Genomic DNA, 24,234 nt, shown 5'->3' with positions numbered 1-24,234 from the left:
TATAGGTGGATTTTGTTGAAAGTTTACTAATGTTCAATCTGAGGTAAAGTTAGGCTGGGAGCTAATTTTAGGTCAGAAAATGATAGCTGAAATGAATTTCTGTACGTTAGGATTTGAGTAGCAGAGCTTTAGATGGACCAAGTAATTGCTTTGGGGATGTGATTTAACTCTGGGTGAGTTAATAACTTAATTACTAACCCATTACATAATTAACATAGAATCACTGCTGCCATCTAGACTGCAATATTAATAGTTGCAGTCCTAGGGCTGAAGGTATACAAAGCACTATTGCCACTGAGCTAAGTAGAAATTGAAGTCAGCAGTATTATTTAGATTTGCTGACTGTGCATTGCACTATAAATACTAGACTGAGCTGTCACTGGGTTTTAGCAAAAATGCAGGAATGAATGTACAAAAAAGTTATTCACAAGAAATGAACTTTATAACTTTTCACTGAATTATTAATATCTTGAGAGCAGCTCTAAAAAAAATAATGAGAAAGGATCTGAAGACCTATCCTTGTTGCAAACAATCAGGAAAGTACAGGGACCTTCAAGCAATCAAAGTGCATATAAACATAAGTAATAAAGTTTTAAAGTTTGTAATAAAATAGAATCCATATAATGCACTGAAATTTGAATGCTTGGTAAATAATTATTTATTCTTTTATGTTAAGCAATGCTCATGAAAATATAGAATGGTGCAATTCTGGAGGAGAGCATTCAACCAATCATGTCAGTTCTATTTTTGTTACTTCTATCCAACTCACCCAAAGCTCCTACTTTTCCCTTATAAGCATTCATTGTTTCTACATAAAAATGTATTCAATTCCCTTCTGAAGTGTGCAACTGAAATCACTTCCATCAAGCTCCCAGACAGCACACTGAAAATTGCAACAACTTGTATGTAAAATCTTTGACTTAAAAAAATAAAAAATTTGACTCTACTTCTATTGATCATTTTAAGTGTGTACTCTGGTCACCAATTTTTGTCAAAGTCTAAGTCAAGTTTACTGTCACATGCACAAGAACATATATGCACTTGCAATGAAAAACTTGCAGGTACTTGACAACATAAAAGCAGCATTTTCAAGAAAAAAACATAAATTAACCAGAAATCCATTTTAATACAAGGTGGTCAAAGTAGTCATAGAGTTACTAAACTGTAGCTCTGAAAGTTTTGCTGGCTGATTCAAGAACTAAATAGTTGAAGGGAAGTAGCTGTTCCTTGAACCTGGTTGTTTTGGACTTCAGATTGCCTGATGGTAGCTATATAATGATGACATGACCTAGCAGCTGGGGATCTTTGATGATCGATGTTGCCATTTAAACAGCTTTTCAATGTATTCTCAATCAAAATTATTGATGACTTTGAATACCTTTATTAGAATGACCGTTAATTTTCTCTTTCCAGGGAATACCATCCAACTAGTCCATTCTTATTTTCTGCCTGCACAGTCTTCAATCTAATGACATGAATATGGAATTCAACAATTTCAAATCTCCTTTCTCTCAGCTTCTGATCTACCCAGACCCCCCACCTCACACACACACACACACACACACACACACACACACACACACACACACACACACACACACACACACACACACACACACACACACACACACACACACACACACACACACACACCCTACCCCAGCCTCTATCACAAAATTTCTTTCCCCTTCCCGACTTTCTCCATCTGCCCGTCACTCTCACACACTTGGTTCCTCTTCACCTTCCTTTCTGATAGAATTCCATAATCTGCAGGACTTTATTGCATTCACATGGCACCTCCTAGCTTCTTCCAAAGTCTCCAACCTTCCTTTCTCCAATTGACTCCATTTGCCAATCAACTTCTCTTCAGAAAATCTCAAACAGAAATGTTGATTGTCCATTTCCCACAGTTGCTGCCTGACCGATTGATTTCCCGCAGCAGTTCATATTTTTTGTCTCCAGATTCAGCATCTACAGTCTCTTGCGTCTCTAGCTTTTCCACTCTCCCCTGCTAAAAGTGATCATTCATTTTTGGTTCCTTCTGCTAAATATTTTCTGCACCTATTGCCATAACATTTTGCTCATGTGGGATACCAAGGATTTTACACAAAAGCTACAGCTATGCTCTGCTTTGTATTTAACAAAGGTTTAGCACAACTTCCTAAAATATCTATTATTAAATGCAAAGATCCTACAGATTTTTTGAATTCTTTCCCCCCACTTAGTCCTGGTTCTCTCAAAGATTTGTGCATGTATACCCTAGGTCTTTCTGTTCCTGCAGCCTATTTAAAGCTTGTTACATTAATATTCCATGATTTTTCTTTTTTTTCCATTAAAATACATCATTATCATGATTAGATTTTATTGTCACATGTTGGCCATATTTTTTTAATAGCTTATTCATTTTTGGATGAGTGGAAGACCATTCATCCATTTGCTGTTGGCGACTGAGGCTGCAGACTTTGGAGATGATTCAGAGTGGCAAATGTATGTAACTGTAGATACTGCTGGTAAAGATGTTGTTAAGTATTGCAAGCAATTGAAGTCATCTAGGCTAATGCTTTCTAGATTGTGGAAAGAGTTTAGGTTGTCATGAGACGAGTCACTCACTTCAAAATACTCAGGAATCTTACATGCACTTGCAGCTACAATACATGTAATTTGACAATTGGATAATTGTCAATTATGTAATTAGTAGCCCAGAATGTAGATGGTGGGAAACTCTGTAATGAAAATTACATTGAGTATCAATGGTAGGTGGCTTCACTCTCTTTTGGTGGAGGTGCTCTGTTAGTCTGCCCATGTTCTGCTGGGCCGGAGCTTGCTGCATTCTCAGCAAACTCCTATAAGTTATACTTACTCTGTCCAAAAGGAAGTGATGAATTATTCTTAATAATCACAGTCAGCAGATCAGAATTAATGTCTTCTTCTCGCTGACAGTTAACACGGGCACATCTCAGGAATAAGTGCTTAGCCTACTGCTCTATACTCGCCACACTCATGACTGTGTGGCTAGGCACAGTGCAAACATCAACTTCAAATTCACTGATTACACAACGATCGTCAGCAGAATCTCAGATGGTTACAAGGAAGCATATAGGAGTGAGATTGATTGGCTGATTGAATGATGTTGCAACAACAACCTTGCACTAAATATCAGTAACACAAGCAAATTGATTGTGGACTTCAGGAAGGGGAAGTCGATGGAACACACATCAATCAATTTAAGCGGTCAGCAGTGGAATGGGTGAGCAGTTTCAAGATCCTGGGTGTCAATATCTCTGAAGATGTATCCTGGACTCAAAATATTGATAGAATTACAAAGAAGCCATGCCGGTGGCTATATTTCATTAGGAGTTTGATGAGATTTGGTATGTTACCAATGACTAGAGCAAGTTTCTACAGATGTACAATGGAGATCATTCTAACTCATTGCATCACTGTCTGGTTGAAGAAGGCTGTACATTCAGCAAGGTTCATCACGGGCACTAACCTCCCGTGCATCAAGGACATCTCCAAATGGCAATGCCTCAAAAAGGCAGAATCCATCTTTCGGTACACCCACCACCCTGATCATGTCCTCCTCTCATTACTATCACCAGGGAGGATGTACAAGAGCCTGAAGACACACACTCAATATTTTATGAAATATGTTGTGTTTTGTACTATACCACTGCTGCAAAACAACACATCTCATGACATGTGTTCGTGATAATAAAGCTGACTCTGATAAAAGGAACAATGGACTTATTATTGAGCTTGCGGTATACTTTGTTACACTATTTTCCCATCAAAGATAAATAACTATGCACTTTTAAATGGAAAGGCTTCCAGCCTATTCATCATGATCTGCTGGGTGTAAGTTTTGCATTTTTATAAAATATATACAGATCAATTTTGCAGCTTTTCCAGTGCCTTCATACAGCAACCAGAACTGTGCACTGCACTCTAAAGTATGATAAATCCAAGCTTTAACATAACTTCTCAACTATCCAATTTGATCCCAACAAAAATACCTTTCCACTTGAAATTCTAGTATCAAAAATGGCTAAAATCTGGTCTTCAGGCACAAATTTGTCATCCTATTTAACATTTTGACAGCTAATACAGCAATACTAGTTATATCGTTAAATCGTTTTCTTGAAGAACAAGGTGAAGCAGCAGAGAGTTTCACAGACCAGTTAGGTGATATGAGTGCTTCTCAAATGTGTAAATGCAAAATTCCATTGCAATAGAGGAAGAAAAACTTGAGAATGAAGTTGAAAATAAAAGCCATCTTGTTGGGCAAAAAAAATATCTTCCCATGATTAAAGAAGTGAATTTACCAAAAAGACAAAAATTTCTGAAAAACGTCAAAACACTTTGGTATTTCATGTTCCACTTTGTTTCAAGGGCAAAAACTAGAAGATTTTGATTGAAAATACTGTGATGAGTCACATATCATAGCTCTAAACAGAAGGCAAATTGAATTAAAATGAAATTGATGTAAGAAAAGCAAGACAGTATAGGTTTAAATTCATAAGGCGTAGTAATCATTTATTTGGAAGAAACTACAAATGTGAATGGCATTTTTCGTCGAGTTGCTCAGAATAAAACAGCTTCATTGTAATCTAGGAATGGATGCTTCTGTTCTCACAATGAAAGGGCTCAAGGCAAGATGCAGCATGCAACATCTTGGCCATGATTCTGGTCAAACTCAGAAGCTATTTTTGTTTTGATTAGTTTGCAGTGTTATTGTTTCCATATAGATAAAACTTCTAAGAAACAAAAATGAAAATAACAGAACAGTTGCAGTGTCATTGAAATGACATTTAGGATACCTAAACCATTTACTATTTCCTCTTAGCCATGTAAATCAACTTTTATTTGTTTGGTGGTTGTCACAAGTTTGCTTATTTAACTAAAATTCAGGAGAAGTTCAATTTAAAACATCAAAACTGTACAGAAACCAATATTCACCATTCACCAAGCAACACAATATCAATCAAACAAGATTTTGAAAAAAAGTCCATTTTTGTTTTGAAGAGAACAAGTTTAATATTAGTCAAACAGCAAGTTGCAGGTCCCACTGGGACAATAAGAATGCAACTGATAGAAAACAAATACTATTCATAGAAACTGCATCCATGAATCATTGCTATCATAATAAATTTTGGTACTATTAGGTTCAGAAAGAGAAGATTTACAGCACTCTTCCTGTAAGTACACTGGGGGAGATTTTCATTTCACTACCATCCTCTTTTCAACATGATGGCTGCAAGATGAACAGTGAAAGAGTTAAGAGAATAGCTTGCTTATTATTTTCATTGTGAAATAACTCATTCTTTTTCCAATCATCTCCTAATTTGGCTTTCTTTCCTTCTTGAATAAAACACTAACAGAATTATTCTACTTAGAGCTGTTTACTTTTATAATTTATTTGTATATATTCAAATATATTTGCATTTGTACATTCATAAAATACATAGAAAATTACCCCTTATAGAGGTTTGGCCGAATATGACGATGAAAGTGATGGAACAGTAATTAAACTTCCAGCTCTTTCACTATAGATGACATTCTTGGAACATCTAGAGAACTTGTGATACAATGCAATATAAATCAAATTATTTCTTTTACTTACTGGCTAACTGTGATTGATCACAAACAACTGAAATGTGGAAAGACTGCATGATTGGCATAAAGTCAAACTATTTTACACAACACCATTGCTAAAGTAATAACATTTGTTATCCTTGCTTTTTATGACACTGGTATAGAAGTATTATTTCTGCAGCCATTTCACAGTGGATATACTAGCAAATGGATTAAGGACAAGGGGAGGGCACTTGGCTTCTCCAGCCAGGTCTACCAATTAATCGAACCACAGCTAATAATATTGTAACCTTAACTCTGAAATACCCACATTCTCACAATATCCTTTCACACTCTGATTAATAAGTAAATACGTACCTCTGCTTTAAAAATATTCTAAGACTCCACTGTGCATTACAGGAGAAAGTCCCAAAGGATTCATAATCCTCAGCAAAAAGACTTCATCTTATCCATATGTAAAGTGAGCAAATCCTTCTATTTAAATTCACTAGTTCCATGTTCTCCCAGTAGAGGACATATCCTCTTGTCATCCATCTTGTCAGGAACCCTCAAGATGTTATATATTTTTCAATTATCTCCTGTCACTCTTCTACAAGCCTCAACTGTCCACCATTCTTCACAAGACACCCTTACACTTTCTAGATTCTAAACACTCTCTGAATTGCTTCCAATATATTAAAACCTTCCCTTAAAGAGACAAATATTGTACACATTATACCATATTTTGCAACATGTTCTACATAATTGAAACATAATCTACCTACCGTATTCAATTTGCTTGGCAATAAATAATAACATGTTTCTTATCTTTCTAACTGCTCAACGTACTTGCTAATAAGCTATTCACAATAATGTACTTGGATTCACAGATCCTCCTGCATTCTGATGATGTGCTTTTTATGCAAGTAGATGAAAACAATCATTGTATATGTTTAAGATGTATTTCACACCTCAAGTTTACTACAAATCATTGGGCCAGATCACACTCAACACAGGCATTGGCTTGTAATTGCTTTGAGCTCATCACTTGTTTAATGACTACAGTTGCCTTTTGTAGCTGTGCAGCTTCCAATGGCCTGCAGACCTTACTACTAAGGCTACAGCAGTCTGCAGTTAGCAGCTTGCCTACAGATGGTATGAACTGAGATCCCTGTCTTGATGGCCTTCTGACAGTTCATGCATTTATGGCCTTTTCAATTGACTCATTCAGAAAAGTTAAGAGTATTTGGATTTTCTTTTTTACAAGGTAAAATGAGATTTAAAATGACAAAAAAAGAAGCCGATTTCAACATCAAATTGAGAAGTAAAAGTTTAAAATAAATTAAATATTAAACTAAACCACTGACCTTTTTATTGAAGTTGAGGGCTGTAACTCTGGTTTGTTTAAAGTTGATAAACAGACGCGAGGTATTTCTGGTCCATGTCAGCAGCTTTCAAAACTATTGATGGTCTTGGTAACAAGTACAAGAGCTAAGTTGGATGTCAAACCTGCATCCACGTTCTGCAATCTCCAGAACATTTCACGTTTGCATGCCAGAGAACCACTGGTGAGCCGTCAGTGCAATACACCCCATTCGCCCAAAATTTGAATTCAAACAATGGCTCTAGGTATTAAAAAGAAAAAAAAAGAGTTGGAGTTTTAGGGTTTATATTCTGCATATAGTGGCTCCATTCCAAGGTAAGTGCACTCTGTCATATATATCTTTGCTTTCAGTGATTCACCATAGAAGGCCATTCACACTATTACATTAATCAATTCCGTTTGACTGTGTACTAATTTTAATATAAACATTTTGCAACACCTGTGAACAGCTTTAATTAAAAATTCATCCCAAGAATGAGGCAGTGTACAGTGCATTGACTCAACTATAGAATTTTGTACTGCTGAATAGGATGAATTTCTGGGTGATGCACTTCTCCCTGAATTAAGATGTTGCTTCAAACTCATTAGTCCAACTGAAGCTTATACTGCCAGGTTGAGATGTATTTGCTTAGAGAACATTACCATTTTTATGTGAGCTGAGTCAACAATGCACAGTCCACATGATTTGTTGTACTGCAGTGCAACATCTTTGAGGAAAGATCTTAATCTCTATACAATATTGAGAAATGGTAACTCAAAAGATTTACTGTTATTGTAGGAACATATTTTCTAGTCTCCTTCTTCCATCTTGCTGGTTGCTTGAAACAACAGCAATGGAGCTGTTGATTAATTATGGCAAGGATCGATTCTTGCTGGAATAAGCCAGATACTCATGTTCACCACCCACAGCTCATGTTTGCCTACGCTTAACTGGACTGTTGCAGCAGGCCGTACAAAATGTTCTCCATCTCCATCCCATCAACCCACCCACTTCAGCCCTAACACTCAAGAATATTTAAGAACTATTAAAATCTCTTCCAATACATAACGAAAATAGAAAGAAATGGAAATATCAAAATATTATACATAAACAATAAATAACATAATTTACCAACATTGTCCTAATCAAGGATTGAAGAAGCCGTTTACCCGGCAAATCAAAAAGGGAACCGCAACATGCCTGAAGTCTGCATTGGACTCTGTATTGAATTGACTGATCTGTCAGTCAGATCTTCCAGGATTTATGCTAGATCCATGTTAATCTGGAGTTTACTGGCTTGAGAAGAAATAAATAAATTTCATCTAATTAGTTTGTAATAGATTCAGTGTACCATGAGGAAAACCCAAAGGGCGAAGAGTTTGTTAATCAAAGGCCCAGTATTGCAATCTTTTCTCTCATCATGTCCATCATTCTGTCTACTTTTGTCTACTCATCACAAAAACTATTCTGTCAAAATATAAAATCCCACTGAATGAAAACAAACACACTAGAAATACTTCACAGCTCAGATCAAAGAAATAACAGTCAATCCTTTAAATCAATCTTTCTTCATAGAAACTTACACTACATTATTTTCAAATCCCAGTGTAATGTTTTCCTTATCTATTGCATCAAACTCAAACCCCACCCTTTCTTCTATTGCCCCCTTCCTTTGACATAAATAGTTGGTGTATTGTTCCAGATGAAAGAACTTACTATTGTCCCACTGCTCCCTACGCTAATGTTGTTAATTTGAGACTATGACAGTGTCAGCAGAAATATGCAAATGAGGCCAATGTATCAATTTGTCAGAGGTCTTTTCTGGACTCACAGTGTGCACAGTTAACGCAGAAATGTATTCTATCCTAAGCAGGAAATGACCTAATTTATTGTTCAATGGTTTTAAATGATGACAGCATTTGCTTGCTGTTTCTTTGTCTTTTCTAGCTGATAATGAAAAGTACTTACTGATCTAAAACAAAATTGAAGGCAAATGCAAGTAAGTTTCTTCAATTTGTCGAATTTATTGATAAACCATTTGTAAGTCAGAATACAATATGAACCCATGAAAGGCATGACTTATCTTCTCTGATACAAGTTCATGCTTCATACAAAGTTCTTTTCCACAAAGCATAATTCTAAATTTACTGGGACGTAAAGAAGCAGTACCAGCAAGATAATTGACAAATAGAATTTTCTCAAGTTGTTTTCTAAATCATACTCCACACCTTTATTTTACTAAAATAAGAGCGAGTTTAAAATGTCTCAACTTCTTGATCAGTTTATAATAGGATAGTTTATCAAACAATGATTATGGATTTTCTGTTAATGATTGAAGTATTGAACGATATACTAAATGAGATTAATGGATCAGAAAAGAAGTCCAAAGGGTTGAATAGTACAGTGTATACTTTCTGATAGTGTTGAATCAAAAAATAATATGTACTATGGTGAGAATGTTTTCCAAGCAACATTCTTCCCAACATTTTTTTTACAGCTGCGCGAACCAGCCACTGCTCTGAGTAGGAAATTTTTAGATGGCCTGAAAACAACGTGGCATATTTCTAAAAAGAAGCTTAAGCTCCATAACACATCATATATGAGACCCTTTTTTACCACGCGTCTCTAGAGTAGTCCCTTGCTAACAGCCTCTGGACTCAGCGATGAGAAAAACCACCTTTCTCAAACTCCATACATCGAGGGTCGGTGTGACTTGGATCTCACTGGAACTGGGAAGCTGAGCTGACTCAACCACCTGAGCACTGATCTGTGTGAATACTGTGTAAGTACTACCCCCATGCAATCGGCCTTTGACAAGAAATAACAGGACATACACTGCATGCACTTGTAAAGACAGTATATTTACAAATTTCAGCTTTATCCAATAGCTAGTAGGAAAAGAAAAAGAAAAAAGTCAGAAAGGCCTATTACAGTTAATCCAGTCCAAATGTGTATAGGAGTGTCAGCTCATTTTGAAGATGTCTTTAACTCACACGCTGGACCCACAGTCTACATGAAAGCACACACCACCTTATGTATGTTGCACAAAACCACCTCAAACAAATGAGCTCCCCTATGGGAGTACTGGTCCTTCTCCTTGAAGCCAGTCATCTGCACAAAGCACCTTGTGTAAGAGGGACAGCATCCTCAACCATCTTCCCTCCTGTCTTCTCCCAGCTCTCACCAAAAAAAACTTTGACCCACACCAGTGTCCGTCACAAAAACAGCTCCACCCTCTCTAGAACCTTCTCCCAATTCCACCATCCTGAATGGCTGACACAACATTCCCAAGTTGAACAACATAGCTCCTTATCTTTGGCTCAAACCCAAACATGCTAAAAGCAGAACAGATTGCTCTAACTGAACTGCTGAAATAAAATACCTACAGCATAGGTGTTTAAAATCATAAGCAGGGTGTTACATATAAAAGAAAATTCCAGCTATATGACAATGAACTTCTCCAAAATCTCAAGGCAGCGTTAGAAAGATTAGAAGATTATTAGCTCTAAGTATGATGCAGTGTAAATTCTTTAAACCAAGCATTGTTTATTGTGGTCACACCATTGACACAAAAAATTTACACAAGTGTGTTGAGAAAATTCAAGCATTGGTATGCCCCCAGGCTGAAGGATGTGTCACTGTTGCAGTCCTTTTTTGGATTTGTTACAAACCTGACCAACGGTCCAGATGAAAATGGTCAGAACAGCATCTTGAAGTCCCAAAGTCAGCTCCTACAAGCACTGAGGAATGCCCAGAACCTAAGAATTTTTCACCACCACAAGTCTCTCCTACCAAGCCGAGTGACATTCCTGGTCAGGAAAGATGTTATCCCACAAGAGTAAGAAATCCTCAACAGCAAATATATCTTTAGGCCTGAATGGAGCAATTTAAAATTGACCATGCTGTGGATATCTATATTGTATTATATCATATACTGTGTATATAGTTGAGATGCATTCTATATTGCCTTGGAATTTTTGCGGAGAAGTGTTGTGTCTTTAATATTCCAGTAATATTTGAGTAATAGTGTAAATATATTGTTTTAAGCATCCTTTGCTTCTTACATAATGTATTGCAGTTTATATGTAAATGAATGGCATACATCATCATGCCACCACATGATACAGGTGAATCTTGCTTAAAAGTAAAGACAAAGTTAGACTCACATTCCCAGCTCTCTTGTTTTTCTTACAATCAGTTTTGCGTTTGGGAGTTACAAAACATTAACAATTGCCTGCAGAGGAACCAGAAAATCTCCCTTACGCAATTTCATATTATAGATTGAGTTTATGTTTATTGACATATCTCATGGTATGCTTTGGCTGAGGATACTGAGACGAGTAACAGTCTGACATGTGAAATTTGCAACAGGTCCTATATTGAAACTTTGCCACAGCCATTTGGAATAAGTATCAATAAGTACCAACAAGTGTTTGTGTGCATCACACTTTGTATCTTGCTACGGAGACATAGCGAGATGTTGATGTAGGATCTTCACCTTTCCACTCGCTGAGGCAGCTTTTTATTCTCTTACCAATCTGATTATTCAAACAAAGAGTCAGTGCGACGTGGAGATGGATGTTGATCCACTGCCAGCCTTTGATGTTTAGGATGAGCACAATGTTACAATGCATTTAGCAACAAAAATGGTAGCAAATTAATTTTAACCCTCATACCAAAATCTTATGAGATTGTACACAATCTGCCTAGCCAACATTTCTGTTGTGATGGACTGTTTCCATTTTGTCCTTTTGGGACACCTCAGGCACAAAGTCTAATGGGGTTAGAGCATTTATCACTAAATTACCAAAATAGAAGAGACCACAAATCAGACAATATAGCAGCATGGTTCTTTATTGTCAACGAAGTACAACCGTGAGCTTGGAACCACCACAGCTGGAAGCTGATTGTGTCATCATCCTACATGGTATTTCATTGCCTTGTGCTCCAATAACATTTTATATTGATCATCTTCCTAAAGTGGATTTCCTTTATAAGGGACAATATGCTCTCTGCTTGTAGTGGATACCAGAATAGATATACTGACTACTACTTATACAGTATAATGAATATTTTCACCCAGCTATTCAATACAATTACATGAAAATTAATCATGTTATTTTCTGAACTGATTTTGGTGTCCACCTCCTGTTTGTCTTATATTGAAGTAAAAAATATTTAATCACACAGCTACCCCATGTTAGCATTCAGAAATATTCCTGTAATTGCAGTTTTCTATTTCTTAAAGTATTCTGGTAAACAACCTGCAGTTTCACAGAGAATTACACATGGTTCTTTCAGTTATAATTGGAAACTTTATCTTGTTATGTGACATTCCTGAAAATGAAGAGTTGGGAGGGTGAGGCAGAAGCTGGTCTTTGCATGAAGGAGTCATTTAGCATTTTTGAATTGGTAGATCAGATTAGTGTGTAAAACACTAATATCTTCATAGGCAGTAATTATAATTAACTGACTCCAAAACTTGGATACTTTAATAGAAGTAAATACTATTTAACATTTGAAAGCCATAACAAACAAAATCACTAAACGCAATTTCGTGCCAGAATGGAAAAATATATAATCATCAGCTGCAAGGTTAATGATAAAATGCAAAAATAAAAAGCAAAATCGAATTCTTAACTGTATGACCGCTAACTTTATTAGTGACTATTAATTTATGGGTGATTGGTTTTAGAATTACGTAGGCTTAAGGATGATAAAGACTCCAGGCATTCCAAAATATTGTTTTAAGTTTTGGAAATATGTTTTCTTTTTTCATATGGCAATTTGTGTTTTGTGGTATCTGAAACAAGACTACTGTGGTCCAGATCTGTTTGCTAGTACTTAGTCCATGTAATAATACTTCTATCTCAAATGACAAATATATCAAATTGTTCAGCTTTCATGAAATATGACTTACAAATTTTAATATGGCCTACTGCTGAATAAGAAAATTGAATGCATACCCAAGGTGGCACACACCAACATGCCAACACACCATCACATACAGTACTGCCCATCAATTCTTTAAGCTCCACAAATAATAAGATATATTATTAGCTTTACTGCAAAATAAAGCAGCAAATAATTGTTTGCAATTCAAATGCAGTGAGATGTTTCTACAAGAAATGTTTCATGCCTCTATGATGCCAGCTGCACAGTTGTAAGAACATGTGACTTTGGATTTGAAATCCTCCCAGACTTAGTGTACTCATCAGTATTTGGATAGTGACTAGTTACTATAACAATACTATTCAGAAGTGATTTGATATTTAACTTATCATTCTAGAAGATTAATATTAAAAAGTTTTTAACAGGTTTTCTAAAATGCTTACAGCTGATGTTTTGGGCTGAGACCCTTCAGCAGGACTGGAGAAAAAAGTAGAGTTAAAAGGTGGGGGGGGGGGTGGAAGGGAGGGAGAAACACGAGGTGACAGGTGAAACTGGGAGGGGGAGGGGTGACGTAAAGAGCTTGGAAGTTGATTAGTGAAAGAGATACTGGGCTGGAGAAGGGGGTATCTAGTAGGAGAGAACAGAAGGCCATGGAGAAAAGAAAAGGGGCAGAAGCACCAGAATGGGGCAATGGACATACAAGGAGACAAAGTGAGAGAGGGAAAAGGGAATGGGGAATGGTGGAGGAGGAGGGGGCATTACCGGATGTTTGAGAAATCGATGTTCATGCCATCAGATTGGAGGCTACCCAGACAGAATACAAGATGTTGTTCCTCCAACCTGAGTGTGGCCTTATCACAACAGTGGAGGTGGCCATGGATAGACATCTCAGAATGGGAATGGGAAATGGAATTAAAATGGGTGGCCAGTGGGAGATCCCGCTTCTTCTGCTGGATGGAGCATAGTTGCTCATTGAAGCGGTCTCCCAATCTCCGTCGGGTCTCACCGGTATACAGGAGGCCACACCGGTATCTCTGGACACAGTATTTGATCCCAACAGACTCATGTGAAGTGTTGCCTCACCTGGAAGGACAGTTTGGGGCCCTGAATGGTATTGAGGGAGGAGGTGTAGGGGCAGGTGAAGCACTTGTTCCACTTGCAAGTATAAATACCAGGCGGGAGATCAGTGGGGAGGGACGAATGAACAAGGAAGTTGCATAGGGAGTGATCCCTACAGAAAGCAGAAATGAGGGAGAGGGAAGGATGTGCTTGGTGGTGGGATCCCTTTGGATATGGTGGAAGATTGGATGGCTTGGATTTTCAGTATCTGCATATTCTGTCGTGTTCCTAAAATGCTTCATTTACTTCTCTGTTATATTTTTATTAATAGCAAAACAATGAATATACATAGTAACTGGACCCATCTATTTTTCCTTAAGTTATTTATAATTATTGTTATTAATATATTACTAAATGAAAAGCTCTGTTGGAAGTTACCATGGCATGCAAGAGATTTTTTTTTATAGAAGATTACTGACCATTTTGGCACAAGCTTGCAAAAAGTTTCACCACCCATTGTAGAATAAAGCAAAGCAAATTAGGAAATTGTATTAACACCAATAGTTCCATTAACTGAAGTGAGGGGTTTGAAATTTCTTGAGGGCATATGAAATGAGATTGATACAGATTAAGAGAAATATAAATTAGTTAGGAATAACTGGTCAATCTGAGCAATCAATGTTGTAAATTTGTGATAGACCTTCCACGAGTGGAATCTTAAAATGCATTGCCAAGATGCTGACTGTCAGTCTTTTTAATATCATAAAAGGGCCACAATGATAGACAGGAGATGAGGCGGCTTGGGAGTAATCAATGAATGGAGGGGCAGACTTGACAGATGAACAAGCTATATTGTTGATGTAACGTGCTCAGTGAAGATAATGAGTGGTAACTTCAAAATATGAACCGTGGCTCACTCGGTCACACTCACATTGGAAGTCAGACGGTTAACTAAACCATACCTTTGGCTCCAAATTTATGGAAAGGCACATACTGAAAATAGAGCAAATTACAATGTTGAGAAAATATGACAGAGATTTCCTTTGTATTCAATTCAGGAGTTGTTGACAACTTTTCCATACTTCTTGTGTGTAAATTGCTGCAGTATGATCAATAGAAATCAGTGAACTGATGAAAACTTCAAGTAGTTACAAATTAGTCTCATTGTTAATAAAAACCTGATATGCTTTGTTGCACAAAATGTAATTGAGTTTTTAAATTTGCTCAAGCATCTTAGAACTTTAAACCTCTACCCCAAAAACCTAATTTTACATGTGGGGATTACAATAATTTAGTTGAAAATTCCATTTTGAAGTAATTAAAATTTTATGGCATTTCATCTTTCATAATATCCTTATGTGTGTCTGACCATCTATTTTCCTCTAATAAAGTGTTTTTTAAAATATATAACTGTTAAAAATCTTGGACTTTTAACTTCCCGGTCTGTTGCACAAGACATTTTTAATATTGAGACCTGCTCAGTCTGCACTTTTGCTAGCCTTTTGGTATTGATACTGACCACAAATTATAACTGGGAAAGATGAAGTTCACATGCCAGAGATTTGTGTCCAAGACTCTAGATCAGAACCTTACCATTGTTTCTCCATCAATGTCTAGTCCATCTCATAATCTGATCGGCACACAGCCTGGCATTCAGAATTTGATCAGAATCAGATGTATTGTCACTGACATAACTCATGAAATTTGATTTGTGGCAACAGTACAGTTCACTCTGGAGTACTGTAATCAGTTTTGCACCCCTTATCTAAAAGAAAGTTGTGCTAGCATTCTGGAGGGTCCAGAGGAGGCTCATGAGGATCATCCTGGGTAAGAAAGGGTTAACTCACGGGGAGCATTTGATAGCTCTGGGCCTGTATTCACTGGAGTTTAGAAAGAGGGGGATCTCATTGAAATATTGAAAGGCTTAGATAGAGTGGATGTTTCCTATACTGGGGAGTCTAGGACCAGATGGCACAGCCTCGGAATAGAGGGACATCCATTTAGAACAGAAATGAGGAGGAATGTTGGAGTTGTTGGGAGTTTTTTGAGGGTGTAACAGGGATGTTAGACGAGGGTAAGCCAGTGGATGTTGTGTACCTAGATTTTCAGAAGGCATTCGATAAGGTGCCACATAGGAGATTGGTGAGTAAAATCAGAGCTCATGGCATTGGGGGCAGGGTTTCAACATGGATAGAAAACTGGTTGGCAGATAGAAAGCAAAGGGTAGCAGTGAATGGGTGTTTCTTGGACTGGCTGGAGGTGACTAGTGGGGTACCACAGGGCTCTGTATTGGGACCACAGCTCTTTACGATTTATGTCAACGATTTAGATGAGGGCATTGAAAACTATATCAGCAAGTTTGCTGACGATACTAAACTGGGTGGCAGTGTGACATGCAAAGAGGACGTTAGGAGAATACAGGGAGACTTGGATAGGCTGGGTGAGTGGGCAGATACTTGGCAGATGTCATTCAATGTGAATAAACGTGAAGTTATCCACTTTGGAAGCAGGAACAAGAGGGCAGAGTATTGTCTGAATGGTGTAGAGTTAGGTAAGGGAGAAATGCAAAGAAACCTAGGAGTCCTAGTTCATCAGTCAATGAAGGTGAATGAGCAAGTGCAACAGGCAGTGAAGAGGGCAAATGGAATGTTGGCCTTTGTTACAAGGGGAATTGAGTACAAGAGCAAGGATGTCCTTTTGCATTTGTACAGGGCCCTGGTGAGACCACACCTGGAGTATTGTGTACAGTTTTGGTCTCCAGGTTTGAGGAAGGACATTCTGGCAATTGAGGAAGTGCAGCGTAGATTCACTAGGTTGATTTCTGGGATGGCAGGGCTGTCTTACGCAGAGAGATTGGAGAGATTGGGCTTGTACACACTGGAATTGAGGAGATTGAGAGGGGATCTGATTGAAACGTTTAAGATAATTAGATAGGATTGAGGCAGGAAATATGTTCCAGATGTTGGGAGAGTCCAGTACCAGAGGGCATGGATTGAGAATAAGAGGTCAGTTATTTAAAACCGAGTTGAGGAAGAACTTCTTCTCCCAGAGAGTTGTGGAGGTGTGGAATGCACTGCCTCGGAAGATGGTGGAGGCCAATTCTCTGGATGCTTTCAAGAAGGAGCTAGATAGATATCTGATGGATAGGGGAATCAAGGGATATGGGAACAAGGCAGGGACTGGGTATTGATAGTGAATGATCAGCCATGATCTCAGAATGGTGGTGCAGACTCGAGGGGCCAAATGGTCTACTTCTGCACCTATTGTCTATTGCCTATTGAATGTCTTTAGTCAAGGGTATAGAATGCATAGAATTAATCGTCACAGACAACTGCCACAAGTTATTGGGTAAACTTATAGTGAAGGTTAATGGGTTCTCATTAGTAAGGATGTCAAAGGCAAGCTAATAGATTTGAAAGGGATTTTTTTCTTTAAGAATCAGCCACAATGAAATGGCAGAGCAGACCTGATGTGCCAATTTGCCTTATTCTGCTCCTATGTCATATGGGAATAATAAATTACAAGAAGTTACTATAAAAATAAGTAAGGAAATAACCAAATAGTGCAAAGAGGAATAGCAAGGTTGTGTTTATGGACTTTTCTGATGGTGGTGGATGGTATAAAGTATTTTTAAAACATTCAGTGTGGGTCTTCAGGCTTCTGAATCTTGCCCCGATGATAGTAATGAGAAGAGGACATGTCACAGATGGTGAAGGTCCTTAATGATGGATGCTGCCCTCTTTAGGCATCTCCTTTGAAATATGTCCTCAACAATGAGGAGGTCTGTGTCTGTAGTGGAGCTGGTTGAGTCCCCAACACTCTGAAACCTCTTATGATTCTGTGCATTGTAGTCTTCATACCAGTGAGTGGTGCAACCAGTCAGAATCCTTTCCACTGTATACCTGTAGAAATTTGCCAGTCTTTGGTGGCACATCAAATCTCCTAATGAAGTGTGTCTTCATCATGATGGCACAAATATGTGGGCTCAGGATAGATCCTTTGAGATGTTGACACCAAGGAACTTGAATTTAGTCACCCATTTCACTGCTAACCCTTCAATGAGGATTGATGTGTGTTCTCCCGTCTTCATATCATATTGTATAAATATTACCTGCTGCAAGTCTTGTTGTTGTCCAAGTCCTACAGTAGGCTAGAATAGACTCATGAATTCATACAGCACAGAAGTAAAACTTTTGGCCCAACTCAAACATGTTGACTGTGCTGCAGGGAAAGATAGTCCAATATGTCTACATTTGACCCATAGCTCTCCAAACCTCTCCTGTCCATTTACTTATCTAGTTGACTGTAAATCCTGCCAATGTGCCCACCTCAACCACCACTTCTGGCAGCTCGTTCCAAATATGCACCACTCTTTGAATAAGGAATCTGCTCCTGATGTCCCTGAGATTCAATATCTTCCTCAGGATCCCTGGTGATCTAAACTTCCTGATTAGCCTGCTATGAGGGTCATTGTCAAAGTCCTTCTAAAGGTCCGAATACATGACATCCATTGCTGTATGCTCATCTACACATTTGGTTACCTCCTCAAAGTACTCCAAGAGATTTGGAAGGAGCTACCTCCCATATACGAGGCCATGCTGACTGTCCAGAATCAGAGCCTGTCTCAACAAATATTCATAGATCATATCTCTCAGAATCTCCTCCAGCATTGTCAGATTCTCAGTCTGCAGTTTCCTAGCTTGTTTTTGTTACATTTAAACAATGATACTACTACAGTAGCCACTCTCCAGTCTTCTGGAAACACTCCTGTTGCCAAACATGAAGCAAAACTCTCTGAATGGGACTGTCCAATTCCCTCTTTAGCTTCCCACAAGGTTTAAGAATGCACTAGGTCAGCACCAGGGACTTATTCACCATAATGTACCTCAAAAGCTCCAATAACTCCTCTTGCTATATGGCCCAAGACAACAGCACGTATTTCCTCCTTGATAGTAAAAATTGAAGAAAAATATTAATTACAAATCTCACCCATTTCCTTTGGCTCCACAGATAGCCATGTTGATCTCTAAGGATGCCGAGTCTCTCCATAGCCAATCTTTTATTCATAATATTCCTCAGATTTATCACATGTACATCAAAACATACAATAAAATGCCTCATTTGCATTAATAAGCTACACACTTAAGGAGTCACAAACACAACAAAATCTGCAGATGCTTGAAATCGAAAGCAATGCACACAAAATGCTGGAGGGATTCAGCAGGCCAGTCAGCATCGACAGAAAAGAGGAAACAGTCAAAGTTTCGGACAGAGACTCTTCATCAGTTCCTCCAGTATTGTGTGTGGGCACCTAAGGATTTGCTGGGGGCAGTGTTCAGGTATCGCCAAACACTCCAGTGCCAAAATAGTATGCCTACTACCATCAGAACAGCACAAGCAGCAACAACAAAATAACCACAACAAAACAAGCTCCTTTCCAATCCTCCCACACAGACAGGACTCCAGCTCCAGGACAGGCAACCTCTGGCACTCCAGTTCTTGGACTCTGACTGAGCCTCCAAACTCTAGTTCTGGATTCACAGTCATATGTCTTTGACCTCTGGATAAGCTGTCCTTGGGGCTTCAACCTTCAGACTTCTACCTACGGACTCAATCAGCTTCTGTCAAGTCAAGTCACTTTTATTGTCATTTCAACCATAACTGCTGGTACAGTACTTAGTAAAAATGAGACAACGTTTTTTCAGGACCATGGTGTTACATGACACAGTACAAAAACTAGACTGAACTATGTAAAGAACAACACAAAAAAAAAACTGCACTAGACTACAGACCTACCCAGGACTGCATAAAGTGCAGAAAATAGTGCAGGCATTACAATAAATAATAAACAAGACAATAGGGCAGTAAGGTGTCAGTCTAGGCTCTGGGTACTGAGGATTCTGATAGCTTGGGGGAAGAAAATGCTACATAGTCTGGTCGTGAGAGCCCAAAAGGCTTTGGTGCCTTTTCCCAGATGGCAGGAGGGAGAAGAGTTTGTATGAGAGGTGTGTGGGGTCCTTCATAATGCTGTTTGCTTTGTGGATGCAGCGTGTAGTGTAAATGTCTGTAATGGTGGGAAGAGAGACCCTGATGATCTTCTCAGCTGACCTCACTATCCGCGGCAGGGTCTTCCAATCCGAGATGGTGCAATTTCCAAACCAGGCAGTGATGCAGCTGCTCAGAATACTCTCAATACAATCCCTGTAGAATGTGATGAGGATCGCATGTGAGGGGTGGGGAGGGGAGGATGATAATCTATCGAGGCACAGAAGCAGCAGCCAGGAAAGTGGCACAAATGCCATTCCTAAGGCTCATCAGGGAAGGGCAACGTCAGGCAGAGTGATAGTAATAAGAGACACGATAGTTAAGAGAATGGACAAGAGATTCTGTGGCCATGAAAGAGATGCCAGCATAACGTGTTGCCTCCCAATTTCTAGGGTCAACAATGTCTCTACATGGTTGCAGAATATGCTTAAATGGAAAGTTGAGCAACCAAAGATCATTGGCACCAATGAAATTGGTAGAAAGGAGGAAAAGACCCTGCACACTGAGTTTAGGAAGTTGGGAAAGAGACTGAAGATGAAGACCTCTAAGACAGTAATCTTGGGCAAACATGAGCAAGATATACCAGCTAGTTAAGTGGTATCACAGTAACAACCTCTCACTCAATGCCAGTAATACAAAAGAGCTGATTGTGGACTTCAAAAAGGATAAGGTGAAGGAACATGAACCATCCTTGAAGAGGGGTCAGAAGTGGAGAGAGAGAGCAATTTCAAGTTCCTGAGTTTCAAGATATCTCTGGATCTAACCTGCTCCCAATATGCAACAATAACAAAGGCAAAACAGAGGTTACATTTCATTAGGAGTTTGAGGAGATTTGGCTTGTCACCTAAGACACCTGGAAACATCTACTGTCAAGAGCAGCACCACTTGTCATGGGGGGAGGGGGAGAGGGCTGCTGTACAGGGTCAAAAGAAGGTATGAGAAAGTTGTGAAATCAGTCAGCTCCACCATGTGTACTAGCATCTATAGCATCCAAGAGTGGTGACTCAAAAAGGTGGAGTCTATTATTACAGAACCCCTTCACCCAAGGCATGCCCTCTTCTCAACAATACCATCAGAAAGGAGGTACAGAAGCTTGAAGGCACACACTCGGTGATTCAGGAACAATTTCCTCCCCTCTGCCATCCGATTTCTGAATAGACACTGAACCATTGAACACTAACTCATTCTTTTAAAAATTTATATTTTTGCACTATTTTTAAGTTAACTGTTAAATATACATATATACTTCCTGCAATTAATTTATTATTTTTCTATGTTTATCATGTATTCCATTGCATTGCTCCCACTAAGTTAACTAATTTCATAACATATGCCAGTAATATTAAACCTGATTCTGATCTCCAGATTACTCCCAGTGCAACGTACTAGTCAGGGTGGGAATAAGTTGATAGTACAGATGAATGAGTGGTTGAGTAACTGGAGCAGGTGTCAGGGTTTCAGGTTCTTGGAACATTAGGACCTTTTCTGGAACAGGGATAATATTTACAGGAGGGAGGGGAACTAAACTGGAGGGGAACCAATATCCGGGTGAGAGGTTTGCTAGAGCTACTCAGAAGTGTCTAAACTATTTTGGCAGGGTTATGTGAACCAGAGTACAGGTCAGAAAGTGGAGGGATGCAGAGAAATTCAAATATCTGGGCCAGTAAAAGCAGGCAGGAGCAAGGTAGTCGGTATGACGGGACAGGTAGTTTGTGGTGTATGTATTTTCATACTAGATGCATTATGGACAAAGGCAATGAACTTAGAGCCTGGACCAGTACTTGGAACTATGATGTTGAGACCATTACAGAGACCTAGTTGAGAGGGATAGGAATGAGTGACTAATGCACCAGATTTTCATTGTTTTAGAAAAGATAGCAAGGGAAGTAAAAGACAGAGGGTTGAGGGGGAGAAATTAGATGATTAATCAGGGACGATATCACAGTTGCATTCAGCAGGGACATAATGGAGGGCTCGTCTACTGAGTCTGTATGGGTAGAATTCAAAAATAGGAATGGTGCAATCACCCTGATGGGATTGTACTACATACTCCCAACAGCAACAGGGACATTGAGGAACAGGTATGCAGGGAGATTAAGGAAAGGTGTAAAAACAATGAAGTTGTCATGGGGGATTTCAACAACCCTAATATAAACTGGACCCTTCTTATTGCAAAAGGTTTAGATGGGGCAGAATTTGTTAGAGGCATCCAGAAAGTTTCTTAAATCAATATGTAGATTGTCCAACTGAGGAGTGACTGTATTAGATCTGGAGTTGGGTAATGAGCCTGGTCAGGTGACTGTCCTTTGATGGGTGAGCAGTTAGGGATCAGCAAGCACAACTCCTTAACTTTTAAGTCAGCTACCGAGGAGGATAATTATGAACCTTACAGGAGGGTATTAAACTGGAGTAAGACAAATTATGAGACCATTAGGCAGGAACTAGGGAGGGTTAGCTAGGAACATTGTTTTTGGTTCATATCTGACGTGTGGAGGGTGTTTAAAGGCAAACTGCAGAGTGTACAGGACAGATATGTTTCAGTCAGAAGAAAGGGCAAAGGTGGCAAGGTATTAGATCCATGGATGCCAAGGGAGATGATGAATTTAGTCAAGAAGAAAAAGAAAAAAATATTTAAAACTTGGTCAGTTAGAGTGAAATAGAGCTCTTGAGAATTTTAAAGCAGCCTGAAAGAAATCAAGAAGGAAATTAGGAAAGCCAGCAAGGGCCATGGAGTGTTATTGGCAAGTAGGATTAAAGAGAATCCCAGGACATTCTATACATACATCAGGAGCAAGAGGATAACTACAGAGAAGGTGAAACCTTCCCATGACTAAGGTGGGAATGATTGCTTGGATACAAAGGATAAGGCAGAGGTCCTTAAACAGTACTTCACACCAGTTTAGCAAGAAGAAAGACATGAAGGATAAAGAGATTGGTGCTGAGATTTTTAAGATGCTGAGACATTTCCAAGAAGGAGGTGATGTTGGGTCTCTTAAAGAGCATTAAGGTGGATAAGTGCCCAGGACCAGATGGACTATACCCCAGGTTATTAAAGGAGGCAAGTGAAGAGATTGTTGGGGCCTTGACCACTACCTTTTGTGTTCTCTCTAGTCAAAGACAAGGTCCTAGAGGTCTGTCAATTGGCCAATATTGTTCCATTGTTCAAAAAGGGAACCAGTGGTAATCTTAGAAGTTATAGACTGGTGAATCTCACATCAGTGGTAGAGAAGTTACTGGAGATAATTCTTAGCAATAGGATTTATTAGCATTTGGAAAACCATGGCCTAACTGGGGAGAACCAACAGGGTTTGTATGGGGCAAATTACATCTTACTAATTTGATTGAGTTTTTGACGAGGTGATAAGGGTGACTAATAAAAGTAAAGCTGTAGATGTTGTCGACATGGGTTTTAATAAAACATCCGACAAGGTCCCTCATGGAGGCTCAGCTAGAAGATTAAGATGCATGGGATCACTGGTGACTTGGCTGTTTAGACTCAGAACTGGCTTGTCTGTAGAACACAGAGTAGTCATCGAGAGGACTTATTCTAGTTGGAGAGATGCCATTAGTGATGTTCCTCTGCTGTTTATGATGCAGATAAATCACCTGGTTAAAAATGTAGATTGGTAGGTTAGTAAGTTTGCAGATGATATGAAGATTAATGATGTAGTGGTAAGCATATATGTCTGACAAAGAATACAGTGGGATATAAATCAGTTGCAGTTATGAGTGGAGAATTGGTCACTGATTTATGTGAAATGTTGCATCTTTGTAGATCAAATGTAGAAGCAGTGCACTATCAAGGGAAAGACACATAACAGTGTTGATGAGCAGAGGGATCGTGGGGGCCCCTCAGGAAGTTCATAACTTCCTGGAAGTGTCTACACAATTTGATAAGGTGGTTAAGAAGGCTTATGACATGCATGCCTTTATTAGTTGAGGCATTGAATTTAAAAGTCAGTAGATTATTTTGTAACCTTATATAACTCAAGGTATACCGCATCTGGAGTATTTAGACAGTTTTATAATGTTGCCCCATTATAGAAAGGTATCGAGGCTTTGGAGAGGGTGCAGAAGAGGTTTACCAGGGTGCTGCCAGGATCAGAGGGCATGTGCTGAAATGAGAAGTTGGACAATTATGGGTTGTTTTATCTGAAGCAGCAAAGGTTGAGGGGAGACCTGATAGACATTTATAAGATTGAAAGGTATAGAATAGACTGATGGTATCTTTTTCCCAGGGTTGAAATGTCGAATACCAGAGGGCATGCATTTAATTTGAGGGGAGCTAATTTCAAAGGAG

The sequence above is a fragment of the Hypanus sabinus genome, chromosome 12 (assembly GCF_030144855.1).
Source record: "Hypanus sabinus isolate sHypSab1 chromosome 12, sHypSab1.hap1, whole genome shotgun sequence".
Classification (NCBI taxonomy): Eukaryota; Metazoa; Chordata; class Chondrichthyes; order Myliobatiformes; family Dasyatidae; genus Hypanus; species Hypanus sabinus.
This window is presented reverse-complemented; position numbering follows the sequence as displayed.